Source organism: Diabrotica virgifera, chromosome 6 (assembly GCF_917563875.1).
Source record: "Diabrotica virgifera virgifera chromosome 6, PGI_DIABVI_V3a".
Lineage (NCBI taxonomy): Eukaryota > Metazoa > Arthropoda > Insecta > Coleoptera > Chrysomelidae > Diabrotica > Diabrotica virgifera.
The window spans coordinates 236177407-236200142 of NC_065448.1; the positions used below are offsets into that span (position 1 = coordinate 236177407).

The 22736-nt window shown below is 31.4% G+C and overlaps 2 protein-coding genes across 4 annotated transcripts in view; one reads left to right on the forward strand and one right to left on the reverse strand.

Moving 5' to 3' along the window:
- LOC126887340 (RNA helicase aquarius) overlaps positions 1–22736 on the forward strand; it is a 200932-nt gene that overhangs the window by 90305 nt on the left and 87891 nt on the right. The gene's annotated exons all lie outside the window — the stretch shown is intronic.
- LOC126887342 (G-protein coupled receptor Mth2-like) overlaps positions 1–22736 on the reverse strand; it is an 83256-nt gene that overhangs the window by 43068 nt on the left and 17452 nt on the right. The window contains exon 1 of one of the 3 annotated variants that reach the window (XM_050654793.1): positions 7626–7863. The exons of 1 other annotated variant lie outside the window; for it this stretch is intronic. The gene's annotated coding sequence lies outside the window, so the exon portion shown is untranslated. Of the gene's footprint in view, positions 1–6614; positions 6886–7625; positions 7864–22736 lie in introns of those variants that run through there. One more of the 3 variants, XM_050654792.1, reaches the window with a different exon arrangement.

Here is a 22736-nt window from a genome sequence, read left to right on the forward strand (position 1 = left end):
ATCAAATTGAAAACTTGGACCATTTTACTGGTAACACCTCCACGGCTTCTAAAATTTTCCTCGGAAAATGCGGGTTTTTTCAACAAAATCTTTAATTTTCAACTGAAATTTTAGGTAAGTAATTGTTTATCAATAATTAAATAACTTGGTAATATAAAAGCTGTTTTTGTATAGATTATAATTCCAGAAGTCGATGGAAATCGAATTTACAGTTTAGCAACAATTGAATTGTTAATTAAAAATTTACGGTCGCTATAATAACCACAATAATTATTATGTATAAGAATAACTATGATTTTTGTACAAAAAGACACTATAGCTAGGGTTACCATACGTCCGGATTTCGTCTGGACAGTCCGGATTTGAAGGACATGTCCAGATTGGCGTCCGGATATGAGAAATGTCCGGATTTTTTTCTTTGCTAAAAAAATGGAAAATACTAGGCCCAGCGGTGGGAAATTTCATTTTGCGCGTCACCTTAGGTCTAAAGTATGTTAAAACATAGGTGTATAATATGTATTTTAAACTGGCAGAGATTTTCGATGTTAGTTGCATATTGTAGCGAAACAGCTGTACTTTTAATTGTGCCATAAATATGCATTTCGCATATACAGTCAGGACGTTTGAGTTGGAATAAATTCATTATCTCGAGAAGGGGCGAAATTGGAGGGAAATCCTGAGATAGGTCGATTTATTTTTAAATTGTGACTTTTTGGCGTATATATCATATTAGTGACGTCATCCATCTGAGCGTGATGACGTAATCGATGATTTTTTTAATGAGAATAGGGGTCGTGTGATAGCTCATTTAAAAGGTTATTTAATTCTCCATTCAATAATATAAACGTTAACATAATTACAGGTCGATTTATTTTATTTTTAAATTGTGACTTTTTGGCGTATATATCATATTAGTGACGTCATCCATCTGGGCGTGATGACGTAATCGATGATTTTTTTAATGAGAATAGGGGTCGTGTGATAGCTCATTTAAAAGGTTATTTAATTCTTTATTCAGTAATATAAACGTGAACATAATTATTTATATAAGGTGTCCAAAAAAATTTTTTAATTAAATTAGTTGAGACAAAATAAGAATGTATGTAATTCATTTATTTCAAAATACATTTGAGTGCTATCAGAAAACAGAAAGAAATGTTTATTTGACAAATAAAAATTGTTTTTCGCTTAAATTCAATGTTAAAACTGCCACCCACCTGTCTCTTAGCAGTTTGAACATTGAATTTAAGCGAAAAGTAATGTTTACTTGTGAAATAAACATTATTACCTGTTTTTCTGACAGCAGTAAAATGTATTTTGAATTAAATAAATTATTGCTTACATTCTCCTTTTTGTGTAAATTAATTTAATAAAAAAAATTTCTGTATAAATAATTATGTTAATGTTTATATTACTTAATGGAGAATTAAATAAACTTTCAAATGAGCTATCACACAACCCCTACTCTCATTAAAAAATCATTGATTACGTCATCACACCCAGATGGATGACGTCACTAGTATTATATACAGGGTGTCCAGAAACTCTACCAACAAACGAAGACAGGAGATTCCTCAGATAATTTTAAGACAATTTAACCCAATTCACCTAGTCCGAAAATGTTTCTTAAGGGAGCTAGAGCTCTTTGAAGATGGCGTCATGAAATTAATTTTTCTTAAATATCTCCAGAACGCTTCTATTTATAAAAACGAAAATTGGTGTGCATATTTACTTTTCCGAGATGAATCGATTTCATCTATTGCAAATTTCTAGTACCGGTCATAGGCGTCCGTTTTGGGTAGAGCAACGGATATTTTATCGCATAACTTTTTTGCCCTTAACTTTTTTGCATTTTTGACACCTGATTATTAAATTGCGAGGTATTCTAGTACTAAAAGCTACTCTTGCTTTAAGTCGGTAGGACACGCCGTTTTCTAGAAAAATCGATTTGAAAGTTTTTCGTTTTTGGAATTTGAAAAAAAATTGAAAGAACTTTTCAACAAAAAACGAAGTATTTTACCAACATAAAGTAAGAGTAACTTTTAGTACTCGAATACCTCATAATTTAATAATCTAGTGTCAAAAATGCTCAAAAATTCAAGACAAAAGAGTTATGCTATAAAATAACTGTTGACCTACCCAAAAGGGACGCCTATGACCAGTACAAGAAATTCGCAATTAATGAAATCGATTTATCTCTGGAATATAAATAAATGTACCAGTTTTCGTCTTTCTAAACAGTTTTTTTTTTGAAATTTTTTTTTTATTCAAAAGGCGAAAAATTTTCAAATCGATTTTTCTAGAAAGGTGTGTCCTACCGATTTAAAACAAGAGTACCTTTTAGTACTAGAATACTTCACAATTTAATAATCCAGTGTCAGAAATGCATAGAAGTTAAAGATAAAAAAGTTATGCGATAAAATAACCGTTGCCCTACCCAAAACGGACGCCTATGATCGGTACTAGAAACTTGCAATGGGTGGATTAGATTTATATCTTGAAGATAAATACGCGTACCAATTTTTGTTTTTCTAAATAGAAGCGTTCTGGAGGTATTTAAGAAAAACTAATTACAATACGCCATCTTCAAAGAGCTCTAGCTCCCTTAGGAAGCATTTTCGGACTAAGTGAATTGGGTTAAATTATCTTAAAATTATCTGAGGAACCTCCTGTCTTCGTTTGTCGGTAGAGTTTCTGGACACCCTGTATATGCCAAAAAGTCATATTTAAAAACAAAAATCGACTTGTTTCGGGATTTCTCTCCAAATTCGCCCATACTCGAGATAATGAATTTTATCGCCAACCGTCACTAAAGTTATTCATTATTGTACTCATTTGACGCCATTTGCGGCAGTAAAGTAACACTGTATTGTACTGAAAGAAGAATTTTACTTAAGCCGCGATTAATCGAGATTGAATGTAACTGGTCGATGGCAGTACTTAATCGATTATTTATTTGAGTAACTTACAATTTATTTACTTTAGTTATTTAAAAATATTGTACACAATTTGCGATACTATCAATTAAATGTATGTCAAAAAGTGAAATTCTGTAGTATTTTGTAATTATATTCATATAAAATAAATTAAAACTTTACCGATTTAGTAATTATTCAATATTGATTACTATCGATTAAATAAAATCGAAAGCAGCCATCTTGCAAAAGTTATCTGTCATCACTGTCATAAAATTATTATAACGTTTAAAATTTAAAAAGTTCTTAAATTGTAAATTGTAAGTATGTAAGTGTTAAAACCAATATCAGATGCGATAAAATTTTGTATGCACCACGTCAGTAAAGATTCTTTATCGAACTCGTCTGTTATTCGCCTCGCTCGCTGTGCTCGCTCTTCTCATAATATCAGACTCGTTCGATAAAAAGTAACTTTACTACTTGGGACATAAATAACTATATATATTCCAACTCAAACGTCCTCACTGTATGTATAATATAGAGGTAGCAACACAGTCAAATTCACATTTTTGCATTTTCTACAACTAGTCTAGTAAAATAAATTTACACTACATGTAAATCAAAATGTAAATTCGTACAGGTTGAAACAAATTTTATATCAAAATTTAGGTGGGTACAAAAGATATTTTCAAGAAAGTATCCAAATCATACAAGGGGATCATTGTTTAAATAATTAAAAAGGGGTCATTTTTGCAAAAAAATTACTTTTTTAATTGCTGAGGTCATTAAATTACTAATGAAGGTCTATAGGATTGTTTTCTGTAAAGTTGAAGGGTAAATCTTTCACATAAGTCTTATTAAATTAAAGTTGACCCCCTATTTATTTAAATAATTATACATAAAACTTTAAAAACAAATTTGCAAAAAATTATTTTTAGCGTTTTAAATAAGCACTATAAAATATCTTGTTTTATAGGATAAGTTGTGCTATATTATCTGTATTAAGCAAAAAAAATTGGTCGAAAAATATGTAATATTTTTTGAGATATTGAACAATTGCAAAAACGCGGTTGTTGCCAAAGAAATATTCACCTGTATTAAATCTTATTATTTTTATTTTTATGTATATTTTCGATAGATGTATTGATAAATTCAAATTTCAATTAAACTGCCCCCTAAAATTGCATTTGAAATTAATCCAAATTTGCTTATAATTTGTTTTTTTAATAACGTCGCGGTGATTAAATATTTTAAAATGCCGTTTCGATAATTGGGTTCCTGGGAATTTTTCACTAATTATCAAATTTTTTTGTCTTTTTTTTCCTCTCTTTTTTTTTCTTGGCATTGTATTACTACGGGCCCTTTTTGGGTTAAGTTTCATTAAGAATGTCGAATCTCTAAGCTGTAGATTCGAGACCTAAAAATATCAAGATTGGTCTAAAATCACTTAAATAAAATGTGGCTACTTACTGAGTTACAGGGTGTTTTATTTAAAAATTTAAAAATTATTTTTACCAAGTACTTTCAAACTAATTGACGTATCCTTATCATACTTTACAGAAAGTGTGAGTACTATACAGTCTACTAAATTGTGATAAACAAAAGTTTCTAGCTACCACCAGAGGCGTACGACAGGGCCCAGTTAATGGTTGACCCTTCCCAAATTCTACGCCACTGAGGGAACTACTATTTTAGCGAAATTTTTCGATTCTCCAATACTTTCTATGTAAATAATATACTCTTTACTGGTAATGATTAAGTCATTAGTTTTTGAGATATTGGACGTTAAAAATGAAACGGCATAGTTACTTTGATTCATTCATTCATTCATTTTAAACTTCCAATATCTCTCAAACTGATGACTTTATCAATACCAATAAAGTTATTTACATACAAAGTATTGGAGAATCGAAAAATTTCGCTACAATAGTAATTTATTCAGTGGCGTAGAATTTGGGAAGGGTCAATCATTCACTATCCCCTGTCGTACGCCTCTGGCACTAGCTAGAAACGTTTATTAATCACAATTTAATAGGGTGTATAATAGCCACACTTTCTGCCAAGTATGATAAGGATACGTCAAATAGTTTTAAAGTACTTGGTAACAATAATTTTTAAATTTTTAAATAAAACACCCTGTAACTCAACAAGTAGCCACATTTTATTTAAAAGATTTTAGTTAAATCTTAATATTTTTAGGTCTAGAATCTACAACTCAGAGATTCGACATTCTTAATAAAATTTAACCCTAAAAGGACTCGTAGTAATATAACTCCAAGAAGAAAAAGAAGAAGAAAAAACGACAAAAAAATTTTGTTAATTAGTAAAAAAAATCCCAGGAACCCAATGATCGAAACGGCATTTCAAAATACTTAATCCCCGCGACGTTATTAAAAAAACAAATTATAAACAAATTTGAATAATTTTCAAATGCCATTTTAGGGGGGAGTTTAACTGACATTTGAATTTATCAATACATTTATCGAAAATATACATAAAAATAAAAATAATGAAATCTTAAGCAGGTGAATATTTCTTTGGCAACAACCACGTTTTTGCAACCACATTTAAAAAACAAATTCAATATCTCAAAAAATATTAAATATTTTTTGACCAATTTTTTTTTTTTGCTTAATACTGGTAACATAGCGCAACTTAGTCTGTAAAATAAGATATTTTATAGTGCTTATTTAAAACGCTAAAAATAATTTTTTGCAAATTTGTTTTTAAAGTTTTATATATAATTATTTAAATTAATAGGGGGTCAAATTTAATTTAGTAAGTCTTATAAGAAAGATTTACCTTTCAACTTTGCAGAAAAACATCCTATAGACCTTCGTTGGTAATTGAATGACCTCAGCAGTTAAAAAAGTATTTTTTTTTGCAAAATTGACCCCTTTTTAATTATTTAAACAATGATCCCCTTGTATGATTTGGATACTTTCTTGAAAATATCTTTTGTACCCACCTAAACTTTGATATAAAATTTGTTTTAACCTGTACGAATTTACATATTGACTTTTTTTTATTTTATTAGGCTAAACCCCTTGGCTCCCCTGTCCGGAGTTGGCCTCAATAAATTATGGTAACCCTTCATAGCTATCTAATGTACTTTACAGAATTGAAATTGAACTATTTAAGCGGCCTCAGGAATATTTTAAAATTATAAACAATTTTTGGCTTATAAACAAATAGAATATCTCGGGAAATATTAAATTAAATTAAATCATGAAAACGGTATTGGAAAAAAGCGGCAGAGCGCTTCTTATAAAAGAAAAAACGTTTAACTGTGATGTGGTTCCTGAAATACAATCGGCCAAAATTGACCGGCATTTACGGCAAAGATATAAACAATAGGATCATAATTTTCGAACCATCACCTTTTTATTTCGGTCGTCTTTCTGCACACCAATTTTCATATCTTTAAAATACTCATAACATATATTATTATAATAAAAACTATCGATATTAGGAGTGAAAATTGCCAAAAATAGCAAAATTCCAATCAAAAATTAAGTTGAAGAAAATGGAATCTCAAAGTTCAAAATCGGTATACGTTAAAAGAATGCATTTTCTCGGCTTCCCATGGAGCAATTTTCTTCATTCTTTTTTTGTTCTCAAGTAACTCGAGTAGAGCCATTTAACTAACGCATTAATAAAGGTCAGAGTTGCTTTTGAAACATAAAATAATTTACTTACAGTTTTCAAATTGCTTCTGATTTTCTTACCATAAAATATTCCGAAAAAAAAATCTGTTTTATATATTAAATATTATATCAGTTATGAAAATACAGTATGTATCGTCTTCCGTATCTTCGTTTTTTGTATTACAAGAATAATCAATCATATTGGGAAGTTTGTATAAATCTCCAAACAGTATTGGTATTATGGGTACTATCAGGTAACAGATCAATAATCTAAATGGGGTTATTATCAAAATGTCAATAAATATAATTATTGCCTATGGAGCACCTGCTTTTTACTGCGAAATAATATCAAATAATGACTAATTCTGAATTTGGTGAATCATATAAAAAATATTTGAACATCACTTTCTATTTTTACGAAAAAAAAACTCTCCTCTAACTCAGTAGAAATTATGAGCATTATATTCATTTGAGAATTAAATGAAAAGAAAAACTGCGCAATATTCTTATAGACAAACACAAAGAAAATCGTATAAGAAGTGGACATTATGAGGAGACATTTTGAGTAGAGACGGGACCATGCACTAAAATGCATACTAAAATTTTCAAACATTTTGTATATACTCGTAAAATTATTAACAATAACGTACATATACGAATTAAAACTATTGTTGTAGCTTACAATAGATGTTTTCCCGATTGTCTATCAAAAAATTTTGTTTTCTCTCAGATAATAAAGTACATATACAGGGTGTCCCGGAAAATAGTGCGTTCCTTTAAGGTATGGATATAATACACAATTTAGAACAAAAAATTCCTATAACATTTTTTTCTAATGTTAACCGTTTCCAAAATAAAGATTACATTGGTTTCCATATACCTGAATTTTAATCTTCAGAAAATGAAATAATCTGGCAACATGTTACGCACTGGTGAATAAGAACTCGTTTGTGTCTTACAGTATTTAAATTATTCCAACCTAATACTTACTATTTTTGTTTACTATAATTTTTTTTTAAAATGTAGTTGAAATATGGCATAATTTTAAACGAATTATACTTACTTTTTTTTAGATGAAAACACATATTTTAACTGAACCACCACTTTTGCGAACACATGAATTCATAGAGGAACATGCACTCACACTCATACGACGAGAAATTCCAGCAAAACATTTTGAAAGAATTTTAGTAGATATTATGCCTCTCCATTTATTGATCTGCCATAAATAAACAACATAATATCATAATATTACTCATGAACACACGATTCAAAAACATTTTCGGCGTTGACACTAAACAGGATTCTTCCAAATTATCTGTTTACTAAACATGCGACTATTTACGTTTAGATTCTTGTACTTCACAGAGTTGCCAGATTTGAATTTGCGTTCCAAAATGTTTTATAGTTTTTTGGTCAAACGGTTGAATTTAGACAAAAATGTTATAAGAGTTTTTTGTTCTACATGGTGCCTTCTACCTATACCTTTAAGGAACGCACTATTTTCCGGGACACCCTGTATATTAATTATTAGAAAGTGTCCTTTCTACATTTACGGATGTTATTGGTCCATACTTCAGGGTACTAATTAACTCAATATCTAAATTAACAATGACACTGAGATTACAATTTAAGATTTTTGCCTCTTCTACCATAATGTTTTTGAAATACGTCGTTACATTTTTTTTTCACAATTTCAACAATATTTCCTTTTGCGCCTTTATTTCTTTTTGAATTGTGGCATTCTTAGTTAGACTTAATAAATGCAAATTTGCACTTTAACGAAGTTTTTTTAAAACCTCTTGATGCTTTTCTATGGCAATGTTAGATTGTTGGTCAAAATTCGCTTGTTCGACACTGAACTGTGGAATAAACGTAAACGAATCTTTAAATTAACAAGTCATTTCAGAATATACCTGAGACCTTGGAACATTTATTATTTAATTGGCCCGATTTAAACATTTATTATTTAATTTTAATAATAGGGTACATCGACAATAATGCACGTCTATTCTTCAGCATTTCAGAATTTCCAAATCATAAACATTGTAGTGTTATTTATTTAGTTACAATAAAGTAATACCACCTAGATGCTTACCTATTGTCTCTAGTGCAGCGATACTCAACCTTTTTCTTTCCTGTGCCACATAGTAGCTATTGTCCCAGCTTGCGGGCCGCAACCAAGATGAAGTAATATACAGGGTGTTTCATTGGGAAACGGAAATACTTGAATGGTGAATAGAGGTAAATGAGGCGGTTCTAGACATACTAAATTTATTGCTCCACCGACTTTATAACCGAGTTACAGACAGGGTGTTTTATCGATTTTGCCCATTTCTTTCTGGACCCAAAACTTAAGAGACACCTTGTATATTTTTTTGATATTTGATACACATATGTCAGATTTAGAATCCAAACTACCCAACTAATAATCACAAGAAAAATCCACGTCCGGATTAAACAAAATTCTAAATCCATTATGACCTTGAAACAACATCCTGTATATTGAAATTTTCAAAACCCGTTTGCACATTTGAACAGAGCTTTAATGGAGCTTCCATTTTTTGCGCATACAATTCAATGACTTCAATTTTGAACTTATGTCAAAATTTTTAAGAACTCGTACTTTCAAAACAAAAATTACGATATAATTATTTCAAAATTAATGTCATTAAATTGTCTGCGCAAAAATTGAAGCGAGCAATTAAATTTGCAGACGAATTTTGAAAATTTTAATATACAGGGTGTTGTTTCAAGGTCACAATTATTTTATTTATTTTTTTGTTAATCCGGACCTGAAATGGGTCGTTGCAATGTAGTAAATAAGTATTGAATATTTTTAAAATGGGTATTTGTTCATTAACTTAATAATTTATTATTAAAAGTTAATAATACCTTACTTTTTAATCAGAGTTCTTAAAAATTTCAATATAATTTAAAATTAAAGTCAATAAATTGTCTGCCTCGCTCCCAAACACGCCTCAAACACATCGGCACACTATCAAATATTTAGAGAAAACACGTGAAATTTGACAAATAATTAGATCACAGGGCCCTTTAGTTAGCCTTCGGACCGCATAAAAAACGTGAGAGGGCTGTAGTAAAAGGACAGCACCGGTTCGGGCGCACAAAAAAAATTTCCCTAGATCTACTGACCAACTGGGCATTTCACAACATCTGGCAACAGCGCCTCCCATAAGAGGCTGTGTATTAGAGTTAGATAGAAAATCAATTTTTCCCCAAATTCTGAGGAAATTTCAAAAAAAAATTAAGTTTCATTCTGCTCATTTTTGACGCTTTTTGTGGTGGAGGCGCGACTGCTCGTCGGATCGTGACGTATGAGGGCTCGTTGGGATCAAAGTCCATCTCAGACGTCACAGAGCCCGCCAAGATGGATGCCTTCCATCACTGCGTCTTGTGGATTGTCCGGTTGGGACGATTTATCAGCTTCCGGCATTAGGTAGTAAACTATTAAAATTCATTTACTTTTCTGAATAATTTTATTTTGGAAATCAGATTTTGTAGAAAATATGCTATAAATATGTCAAATATTGCAAAATATGCATAAACAGTAAAAAAACAATTATATGCAAAATATGCAATTATCATAAAGTCCGTTCTCTAATTATGAGAGACTAAGGGCCGGTTGTTCGAACGCTAATCAACAATGATCACTATCAAATATTTAATTACTGTCACCAACTGTCAATGTCAACTTTGGTTGGGTTGCTAAAAACATAATTGATTATAATTATGAGATTAGTTAATCAATTAACATAACAATTATTAACATAATGAATTAAATAATTTCATAATTGTAATCAATAATAGTCCAGAAAGCCACTGCGCATCCGCTAGGAAAAATATTCTAATTCGGATTTTTTGCACAATCTTACTCAAAAAGGACTCCTTTTAACAAATTTCCATGTTGCCAGGTCCAAAAGATGGTCAAAAATTTTTTAAACGTTTTTTTTTTTTGTTTTTTTCCTAAAATTATTTTTATTGCATGGAAAAAAGTTTTTTTAGGTTTTTTGGATCATTCCAAACAGAAAAGGTCTTTAGTGACTTTTTTCTAAAAATGATAGTTTTTGACATATAAGCGATTAAAAATTGAAAAATTGCGAAATCGGCCATTTTTAACCCTCAAAGACTATGTGAAAAACTGAAAATTTGAATGTTGCCAAGGTAGGTAGATATTCTTTAAACATCGATTGATGAAATCCCGAAAAGTTTTTTGCAATACAATATTCAAAACTCCTTTGTTTTTTAATTGCGAATCAAGCGTGCGCGACACTATTTTCCACCGACAGTATGGTGCAAATGAAAGGAATAAATTCGTTATTTCGAAAATCGACGACTTTAAGGAAAAATCCTGAAACAGGTCGATTTTTATTTTTAAGTTATGATATTGTGGCATATATGGTATACTAGTGACGTCATCCGTCTGGGCGTGATGACGTAATCGATGATTTTTTTAAATGAGAATAGGGGTCGTGTGGTAGCTCGTTTGAAAGGTTCTTCAATTCTCCATCAAGTAATGTAAACATTTACATAATTTTTTATACAGGGTGTCCTTCTACTTCTTTTTTTGTCAAATAATTTAATTTAATAAAAATTTTTTGGACACCCTGTATAAATAATTATGTAAATGTTTATATTACTGAATAGAGAATTGAAGAACCTTTCAAATGAGCTAGCACACGACCCCTATTCTCATTAAAAAAAATCATCGATTACGTCATCACGTCCAGATGGATGACGTCACTAGTATACCATATATGCCACAATATCATAACTTAAAAATAAAAATCGACCTGTTTCGGGATTTTTCCTTAAAGTCGCCGGTTTACGAAATAACGAATTTATTCCTTTCATTTGCACCATACTGTCAGTGGAAAATAGTGTCGTGCACGCTTGATTAGCAATTAAAAAACAAAGGAGTTTTAAATATTGTATTGCAAAAAACTCTTCGGGATTTCATCAATCGATGTTTAAAGAATATCTACCTACCTTGGCAACATTCAAATTTTCAGCTTTTCACATAGTTTTTGAGGGTTAAAAATGGCCGATTTCGCAATTTTTCAATTTTTAATCGCTTATATGTCAAAAACTATCATTTTTAGAGAAAAGTCACTAAAGACCTTTTCTCTTTGGAATGATCCAAAAAACCTAAAAAAACTTTTTTCCGTGCAAAAAAAATAATTTTAGGAAAAAAACAAAAAAAAAACGTTTAAAAAATTTTTGACCACTTTTTGGTCCTGGCAACATGCAAATTTGTTAAAACGAGTCCTTTTTGAGTAAGATTGTGCAAAGAATCCGAATTAGAATATTTTTCCTAGCGGATACGCAGTGGCTTTCTGGACTATAATTATGTTTTCAGCAACCCAATTTAAGTTGACATTGACAGTTGTGACAGTAATTAAATAGTTGATAATGATCATTTTTTATTAGCGTTCGAACAACCGGCCGTAGAACGAAGATCCAACAAATATTACTTGTTTAAACATAAAATTGGAATTTTTGTAAGTCGGAATATTTTGACTATTACTTAAATGCTGATAACAATTTTTAATTTATGATTAGGGAAATACCTACGTGTAATATTGTCGAGGAGGTATTTATCAAAGTCAAGATTTACCTATCTTTATTGCTTTGATTTTTAAATCTTTTTAAAAACATACCTGGGGTGGTAAAACTGTGTTGTTTTCTAGGGGATTTTCCTAGGAAAATTGAATTTTCTTATGTAAATAAAATCGCATGTGCTGCGACGATTTTCTCCTTTATGCCATTTTTCGAATCGATAGAGATAGAGAGAGGAGTATTGATTATATTTTTAAAAAATTTGACATAAGGTTTATTGGTGCCTTGAGGGTGTTAATTATGTCCTAAACATGTAATGTTGTAATGTTAATAGGTCGGTGTCCGTGATTTTATCCTTCACGCCACTTGAAAGTTTGTTAGAATCTTTATTAATTAAATGCGAAACTATTATTTTAGTCTTTATTTAATTTAAAAAATCCACAAGGAAAAGAAAATGTTTTTCCTGTAGTTGGCTGTATACCGTCAATCACAAAAATTGGAAAAAATCCTTTGTAAAAGATATAAAATTTTATTAAAATCCCTTTAAAGGGCTACATCACAACAAAACGTTTTCGATTTTTATAATAAGTCATCATCAGTGTTCGATAAACTGGATGTTAGCTGAGCCACAAAAGAAAAATATCCGGATAAAAACCCTTTACATATAATATAGATGCCTTAAAAGTGCATACTTCAATAAAAAGCCCTGTGATGGTCACATGGCAACCAGGATAATGCCCTTTGAGATTTCCCAACACGTGGGATCCAAATTGAGTTGATTACATTTCAATGACTTAATGGCAACTTAACAATGACTTAATCATTTCAATGACTTAATGGCAACAAGTCCTAGGCTTTAAAGCCTGTTTCTTCTTCAACATTAGCCTCCTAAATTGTTTAAGTTATCGCACCATCTTTTTCTTGGTCTGCCAATACTTCTTTGTCCATTTGGTGACTTATCTCGAGCTATTCGTACTACCCTATCCTCTGCCATTCTACTAATGTGTTCGTTCCACTCCTGTTTCCGTTTTGTCACCCATCCATTTGTCTTCGCTTCCTTCGCTACCTTCTTATGTTTTCGCTTCTCTCCCTCTCCCTATCCAACAGACTTTTCCCTGATATTCGTCGGAGTATTTTCATCGCTGTTGTTTCTAGTAGTCGTCTCGTTTTAGATGTGGCAGGTCTTGTCCCCGCCGTGTATGTCAATATAGGTCTAATTGCTGCTTTATAGATTCTTGCTTTTGTGTCTTGTCTTAGGTGTTTGTTCTTCCAGATTGTGTCATTAAGAGATCCCGCCGCTTTACTTGCTTTTAAGCTTTGTTGTCGTACTTCCTCCTTAAGATCTCCGTAACTGGTTATATATATTCCCAGATATCTAAACCTTGCTTCCTGCTTTATTTTCCCATCAATTTCGATTTTACATCGTAGTGGGTATTTAGATACTATTGGTTTTTTCTGCTGACATTATCATATTGTATTTCTTGGCTGTTGTATTGAAGATGTGTGTTAATCTTTGGAGATCGTCTTCTATCTCGGCAATTAATGCGGCGTCGTCTGCATAACATAATATTTGGATTTCTTTGTTCCCCATTCTGTAACCATGACCTTTACGTACTGCTTCCATTATTTCGTCCATTATTATATGTATTAAAGAGCAGTGGGCTTAATGAGTCACCTTGTCTGACTCCGCTTTGTACTGGTATAAACTGCCTTAGTTTTTCATTTATCTTTGCCTGTATTCGATTATGAAAGTAGATGTTTTCGATGGTTTGTATAATATTGATTGCTATGTTTTTTCTATACAGTAAATGTAAGACGTCTTCGACTTGGATGCGATCGAAAGCCTTTGCCAGGTCTATAAAACATAGATATGCTGGTTTATTGTACTCGATGGCCTTTTTTGTGATTTGTCTCAGTACAAATACGACGTCTACGCAGGATATTCCGGATCTGAGTCCGTGTTGTTCATCTGATAAAGCTGTTAGTTTATTGCTTTTGTTGCTGTATATGCGACTCAACCTTTTCTAGAAATAAGAAGTCCCAAATGTTAACAATAAATCTGAAATCTCTCATGGCACCAATTTATAAGGCAAGGAGGCGACGAATAAAGGAGACGAAAGGGACTCTATAACATGCAGTCATATTTCGTCTATTCGTCTAGGAAAAATTCCGGGTACTCAAAATATGAGTAAAATAGGTGTTCATGTAGTCCCACTGAGGAGGTCTGGAAAGACCGAAACGTACGTATGGGAATGATGGATCATCTCTGAACCGAACATAACATATTTCAACCTTTTCTATATTATTATTGTCCAGAATTATATACTCAGTCCTCAGGTATATCTAGAGATTCGTTTGTTAGGTATAAAGTTTTTTCTAGACCTTTTTTTTTATTTTGTATTTAGGGCTAATAACATTTTCTATTGTTCTTCTCTGTCTTTTGCTATTAACGCAACATCATCGGCAAATTTCAGATGGTTCAAGTTTTCGCCGTCAATCTCCTTTATTATTTGCCATTTATTTATTTACAAAAATAAGTAATTAAATATATATTATTCTTAAATTATTATGTTAATTCTTTATTTAATGTTAATTTTATGAAGACAAAGATAATTGTGTTGTGAAACTGGTTCTTTGTGGCATCTTATGCAATTTCCTATTTTATTGGGAAATAAGCCACAATTTAAGTTGAAAATTAAATTTATTGACGTTTCCACTTCCACTTCGGAAGTCGTTATCGAAATACAAAATATTAATCAATTAAATAAATTTTGTTTATGTTGCTTAGTAAATGATAAACAGATTATTGGATCTTATTTTTCCATTAAATTAGTTTTAATTAATTTCTAGTATTTGAACCATAACATTCTTTTAAAATATGTTCATTTATAAAAATAAGTACATAAGTAAAAAACTAGATTATTTTTAAATTTTGTTTCCTGCATACAATATGAACGAACTTTGGCAAGCTGTTCGTTCGATAAGAGATGCTGCTTTTAACATTAATTTTTTTCATACTCAAGATGCAAATAAACACTTTATAAAACCTTTGATGAGCCGCAACCACTTCAAACATTAATATTAAAAAAAGATACAAAAATTATTTCTCATTTCTCTCATTTCAAGTTTTAACAGTTATATGATTTCATCGCACAGTAAATAATAGTAAGCATTTCTAGAAAAACAAAATTATAGCTGCAAGAAACAGAAAGGCCTTTCTATTACTATATAATTGAATTACTCATGCTTTGCTAGGGGCGATAATTTGTGAAATAAATGCAGTGTATGAGTAGATATATTGTTTCATGGTCTTTCGGTTTCATTTAATAATTGTAATTTTGTACACGACATCTGTATACAGTGTGTCAATATGAAAAGGTCGACTCTCTAATTTGGTCCCTATAAAAAATCTAAAAATATGCAAAAAGTCGTCAAATTTATTTGTGAGGGGGACATTTTTTAGACCAGTTTTCAACTAAATTACAACCCTCTAGCGGGGACGGACACAACCACCAAAATCTGAAGGGGGTTGAGTGATACCTCATTTTAAAGGTTGTTTAACCACCCTTTCAAAAATACCACATACATTATATTTCTTTTCAGTACTTTTGGAAAATTCTTGGACTCAATACTCCAAAAAATTTTAAGAATTCTGAACTCTATCATTAATATATTTACGGTTTTACGTGATTTTTCCAAATATACTCCAAAAAATACTCACAATAATCCAATACTCAAAAAAAATTAATTTGGAGTTCAATACTCCCAAAAAAAATTTTGGAGTTCTGAACTCGATACTTAAGAGGAAACAGTAGCGATCAACAGGTAGCGAAAACGCGTTCCAAGATTGCGGCTGTAATTTTGAATATTTTTTCGAGATATTTGGCACACTTATTCGTAATATAATAAAGAATGGCGGTACAGAGCCCAATTTGAAAAATATATTAATATGTGGAAATTACTCTGTAATTAAATACAATATTAAAAAAACGAGCCTGTACCGCCATTAAGAAGAACAAAAAAATACACTTTCTTCAAATAAATTTTTTTATCCGATGCCTAGATTTTGTCATTTTGGAACTACTAAATTTTTTTATTTCATTAGTAGTTCCAAAATGACACAAAATCTAGGCATCGGATAAAAAAGTATATTTGAAGAAAGTGTATTTTTTTGTTCTTCTTAATGGCGGTACAGGCTCGTTTTTTTAATATTGTATTTAATTACACAGTAATTTTCACATATTAATATATTTTTCAAATTGGGCTATGTACCGCCATTCTTTATTATATTACGAATGCGTGTGCCAAATATCTCGAAAAAATATTCAAAATTACATCCGCAACCTTGGAACGCGTTTTGGCTACCTGTTGATCGCTACTGTATCACCTTAATATCTGTACGGTTTCACTTGATTTTTCCAAAAGTACTGAAAATACATATTATGGATGTGGTAGTTTTGAAAAGATGGTTGAATGACCCTTGAATGAGGTATCACTCAACCCCCTTTCCATTACAGATTTTGTAGGTTATGGCCGCCCCCGCTAGAGGATTGATGTAACGTACTTGAAAAAGACCAAATTATAGAGGGTGACACCTTTTTAAATTGACACACTATATACACACAACCAAACTAATATGGAATCATCTGATATTTCTTATTATTTCGTGCGAATTTAAAAAAAACGAACACACGAAGTCAAACAATATTTATTTTAAAGCAATTTAATAACAAATACATAACAATTAAATAAAACAATAATAAAGCATTTAACAAACAAATTGAAACTAGTTGTTTTAAAGTCAATAGCATAAAAAATTTCAATGTAAAACGAATAATGTTTAAATTGTTTTTATTTATTTTTTTTTTTTTTTTTTTAGTCAGTGTTATCGCCTCTAGTCCTTACGCAAGCTTCAGTTTGCGTGGGCACGCTCCTAATCAAATTATCAACATGTTGTTGTGGTAGGTTGCTCCATTCTTCAAGAGCAGCTTGTACTAGCCATGCGGTGTTTTGTGGATTATCCCGGCGAGCTCTAATTTTTCTTTTAAGCATATCCCACAAAGACTCTATAGGGTTAAGCTAGGGTGAGCAAGCAGGCCACTCCAAACAAGGGATACCTTCTGCTTCAATGATGTCTCTATTCACTCTAATGGTATGTGGAGGTCCATTATCATGCATGAAAATTAAATTTTGTCCTGTTGCGCCTCTCCAGAGCCTAACTACAGGTTATCAACATACCTGTGAGCAGTTAAAGTTGATTGGATGAAAATTAAAAGAGTGTTTGATCACAGTTCCTCTCCAGAACATTACACTTTCCCTTGTATATTTGTCAACAGATCTGACAGTTTTCGTTCTTGCTTGTCTTCCTCGACCTCTAACTACACGATTTCGTGGGTCATCTGATTCTACAGAAATCCTGACTTTTTCTGAAAATAGCACATTTTGTCAATTCCCAATGTTCCAGTTTTGGTGGTGAAGACACCAATTTAGGCGATCAATCTTGTGCTGTCTGGATAACTCGGGAACCCATAACTGTCTCCTTCTGTATACTTCTTGGCACGAACTCTTCTTCTTATCGTTTCAACTGAAACAGTTATACCTGTAGCTTCCAAAAGCTGCCTTTGGAGCTGCAGGTGAGAAATGGTTGGGTGTCTTTCAGCTGATTGTACAATTAAACGATCGTGGTGAGCCGTTATTACTTTTTGGCGACATTCCCTTGCTTTATTTTTGAGCTTTCCTAGTTCCTGTTACCTAGCATAAGTTTTGGACAGAACGCCCTGTGTTACGCCTAGCTCTACAGCTATGTCCCTATGAGAACATTACTTGCTCCACAAGACCAGTAATCTTTCCCCGTTGTAAGTTCTGTAACCCCACATGAGGCATATTTTCGTTTTTGGACGCAAAAGTTAGTTTATTTATTTTCGTTCAATTTGCAACTCAAGCAAATAACCTATACCGTACCGAGCTGTACTATCCGATTGTCTTATATATTTATTTATTTTCAATAAAAAACTTTATTCCTCGCAACAATAACAAGATTTTTCAAAAGAAATAAATATTGATTTGAAATACATGGTGATTCCATATAAGTTTAATTGTTTGTATGTATGTATTGAAGTTTTAAAATAAAAGATTCAAGAATAAGTGCATTCAGATCAAATTTTTCCAACAAACCTAGGCTTAAACACGTTAAAATGGAATGTTGAGCAAGGCAACAATATGGCAACTATGTAATATGTATACTTTTTTTGTAACAACTTATTTTATACGCTACTGTCATTATTTATCCGAACGCTAACAAATCTGACAAATATTTACGAGCAATCAAATGTATAAATATACGCGTGATATTTTTTATAATTTAATTGTGTTACAACTCTTACTTTTTTTTTAAATAAGAATGAGTAAATAAGGGGAATAATAGATGAACAATTGAGGCATGTACAGTATGTCCCAAATTGGTATGTTTTGCAGTGTATACCGAAAACTAGTAGTCCATTCTTTCACGGTTTTTGCTCTAAATTTTAAAGAACCGCTTGTATTGACATGAAATTTGGCATACTTATAGCTTACATGTCAAAGAAAAAAAGTGATATTGTGCCGATGTGTGCTTTTGCCTTGGAGGTGACTTTCACCCCCTTTTGGGGGTGAAAAATATATGTCCAAAATAAGTCCGGAAATGGGTAAACTGACTAATTTTAAGTAACTTTTGTTCTATAGAGCTTTTTCGCCAAGTCAACACTTTTCGAGTTATTTGCGAGTGAATATGTTCATTTTTCAACAAAATAACCACATTTTTAGACGGTTTTTCGCAAATAACTTAAAAGGTAAGTATTTTGTCGAAAAAAACGTTCTTAGCAAAAACATAGCCTATAAAAAAATAAAAATAATGGTGTACGCGTTAGGTCTCTGGATCTCGTAGAACCAGAGTTATAGCCAATGAAAAATAGATTCATATTTCACCAAATTTCAAATAGAATATTTCGACGTGAAATATCCAAAAAATTAAGCACTTTTTGGGGAAAACCTATTAAAACTTTTTAAAATGTTTAAAAAAAGCTCTATTTTTGTTTTTACAAACAGTTTCTAGCATTAAATTTAAGCAAGTTACGCTTAAAATAAAGTTGGTCCCTTTTGTTTTTGCAAAAAAAAAATCGGGAAGACCACCCCCTAATTTGCAACTTAAATGAAATTAATCGTTACCGCTCCACAAATTATTTTACTTATGTTGTGTTTATATGATCTGTAAGTTTCATCGATTATTCAAAGTGCTTATTTTTGAAAAAATTTGGTTTCAAAGTAAAATTTTTAAAAATTTAAATTTTGAAAAATATGCTTTTTTTCAAAATAACTTAAAAATTGTTAGAGATACCAAAAATCTCGAAAAACAAAAAAAGTCAGATTTGCTTTTCTGAATATCATGTATTTTTTTTGTTTTTCTGTTAGACAAAAATTGATTAAGATTTGGTGTTTCTAAATTTGTATACATTCGTGATCAGTGACTCGTTCAACCCCTTTTAACTACAGCCCTTTCAATAATAAGGACTTTGAACCGATGAAACTTACAGATCATATAAACAATATATACACGAGTCAAGAAACTTGTGAAGTCGTAACGATTAAGTTCATTTAAGATAGTAATTAGGGGCTGATTTTCTCGATTTTTTTACCAAAACCAAAAGAGACTAACTTTATTTTGAGCGTAACTTGTTTAATTTTGATGCTAGAAATTTTTTTTATAAAACAAAAATGAAGCTTATTTAAAACACTTTAAATAATTTGTAATGAGTTTTTCCCGAAATGTGCTTCATTTTTGGTTATTTCACGTTAAAGTATTCCATTTGGAATTTGACGAATATGAACCTATTTTTCATTAGCTATAACTCTGCTTCTACTAGGTGTAGAGGCGTGATCAATACACCATTTTTTTTAAATTTTTTACAGGCTATATTTTTGCTAAGAATGTTTTTTGGGCAAAATACTTACTATTTGAGTTATTTGCGAAAAACCGTCTAAAAGCGTGGTTATTTTGTTGAAAAAATGAACATATTCACTGCCAAATAACTCGAAAAGTATTGACTTAGTGAAAAAACTCTATAGAACAAAAGTTACTTAAAACTAGTCACTTTATCCATTTCCTGACTTTCTTTGGACGAATATTTTTTCACCCCCAAGAAAGAGTGAAAGCCACCCCCAGGGCAAAAGCACATGTCGGCACAATATCACTTTTTTTCTTTGACTTGTTAGCTATGTGTATGCCAAATTTCATGTCAATCCAAGCGGTTCTTTAAAATTTAGAGGTTTTGCAATATTTTACCGTTAAAGAACGGACTATAGAGGAGATAGAAAAAAGTAGTTACGATGTCATGACTTCTTTTTTCGTTAAAGTAACGATTGCCCAATCAAATCATCAATTGCTCCTCACATTATCGAGATACTGGGCGATTATTGAAAAATTTCGAAAACGACAGGGTTACAGATCTTCTTTATTAAGAAAAATTTTAAAAAACTTTATAGGAACTTTTGATAGATATAATATTATGGACGGATTCAGTGACGTACAAAAAACTTTTTTAGGGGGTCTCGCTAAGGAAATATAAACCATACTTAAGTTTTTTTTAAATGGGACACCCTGTATATTTTGACATTTTTCGTTTACCTTTTTAATTCTCTTTCATCTAATATGACATATATATATATATATATATTTTCAGTTGTTGGAGCTACCGTGCAATAAATTGTTTATAGTTGACGTCAGGTTAAAGGCACTTAAAAATAAAACACTCGGTAACGTATTTTAACATTTTAATATTAGGGTACCAATCCAAAAATAGTTAATTACTTTTACCTTAGTTAGGGCTGTTTTATTAGTCGGGGCTGGCTTAAGGAGTAGTTTAAAATTGATCATGGAAATTATGGAAACCATAAAGCGAAACATATGAGATTATATTTTGCATGTGAAAAATTGAAAGCTAGGGGTGGCACCCATTGATGCCAAAATAATAGAGCATAGGTTAAGATGGTTTGGTCATGTTTAACGTCGAGACGTTAATCACCCAATACGAAGAATTGCTGATCTGTGGGAGAAGTAGGAGAGGAACACCACAGAAGACTGAAGGGAGACGCTTAAGCAGAACATGTCGGTAAAGGAGTTTGATATTGGTATGACCCAAGGTAGAAACTTGCAGTTTCATGCAGGCGCCAATCCTGTTTCCTGATAGATAATTTGTGCTGTGTGCAATTATAGTACCTATGTTATTACATTTTTCGTTTTTATTTCGTGTTTTGTCGGTCAATCGATGTGGATGTATTGAAAATTGCGTTTTCTTCGGGGAGAGGTTTTTGTATTTAGTAATGTTGTGGTCTAGTGGCTAGATATAGAGCCTTATATCAGTGTAATTCAAGTTGAATGTATGTTTTGGGGTTTCTTTGACGTCTTTAATAATATCATTGACAGTCGTTTGATAACAGATCGACTATTGCGGTATAGCCTTTGATAATGTTACCGCAGAGAGTATTATTATGTCTTACTTTTAAAGGTATTAATTACATTTATACAACAATATTATGGTTAATTTTTAGTTATTTACATTACATATAGTCCATGTGGTGAGACCGCTCCCGTCTGGAAAAATTTCTGATTCGGTTTCTTTGTGGATTCCTATTCAAAAATGTCCCCTTTAAACAAATATGAAGGGTGCCGGGCGGAATTTTTGGGCAGAAATTGTTTAAATTTTTTTAAACAAATACAAAAGATCACGTTGTTTTGCTCCATAACATATATTTTTAAGTTTCGTGGGTCATTCTAAACAAGAAAGGTAAATTTTCTCAAAAATTTATAGTTTTTGAGTTATAAGCTATTTAAAATCTGAAAAATGCGAAAATACGCATTTTTGAGGCTTAAAACTCATATTTAAATTAGTATTTTTGAGGTTGCCATATTAGGTCTGGATCCCACGTATGAAAAAAAAAGTTGATTAATAGCAAGCTGAAAATTTGTTAACAGCTTAAGGGTGTCTAGTCGGATAAACTTTGATGTATGGGAACACTGTAACAGGGGCAGTTTTAATTGTGGAACAGGTTAAAAATTTGGAACGGTCAGACCACGAAAACGACACATTTATTTTGTCCGACAGAACAGACTTAAACTCTCCGAACAGAGATTAAACTCTCATGCAAAAATCAGACTGCTATTTATTACCTGTCATAATTCCTGTCATTTGACATATTCACATGTTTCACTCATTAAAACGCCCATTTGGTGATAAATAGCAGTCTGATTTTTGCATGAGAGTTTAATCTCTGTTCGGAGAGTTTAAGTCTGTTCTGTCGGACAAAATACATGTGCCGTTTTCGTGGTCTGACCGTTCCAAATTTTTAACCTGTTTCACAATTAAAACTTTCCCTGTTCCAGTGTTCCCATATATCAAAGTTTGTCCGACTAGACACCTTTAAGCTATTAACAAATTTTCAGCTTGCTATTAATCAAGTTTTTTTCATACGCGGGATCCAGACCTATATACTTAAATTGGAATTTAAACATTCAGCTTCAAGATTTTGAAGAGTGATCGCGTCTAATCTTAATATCGTTGTT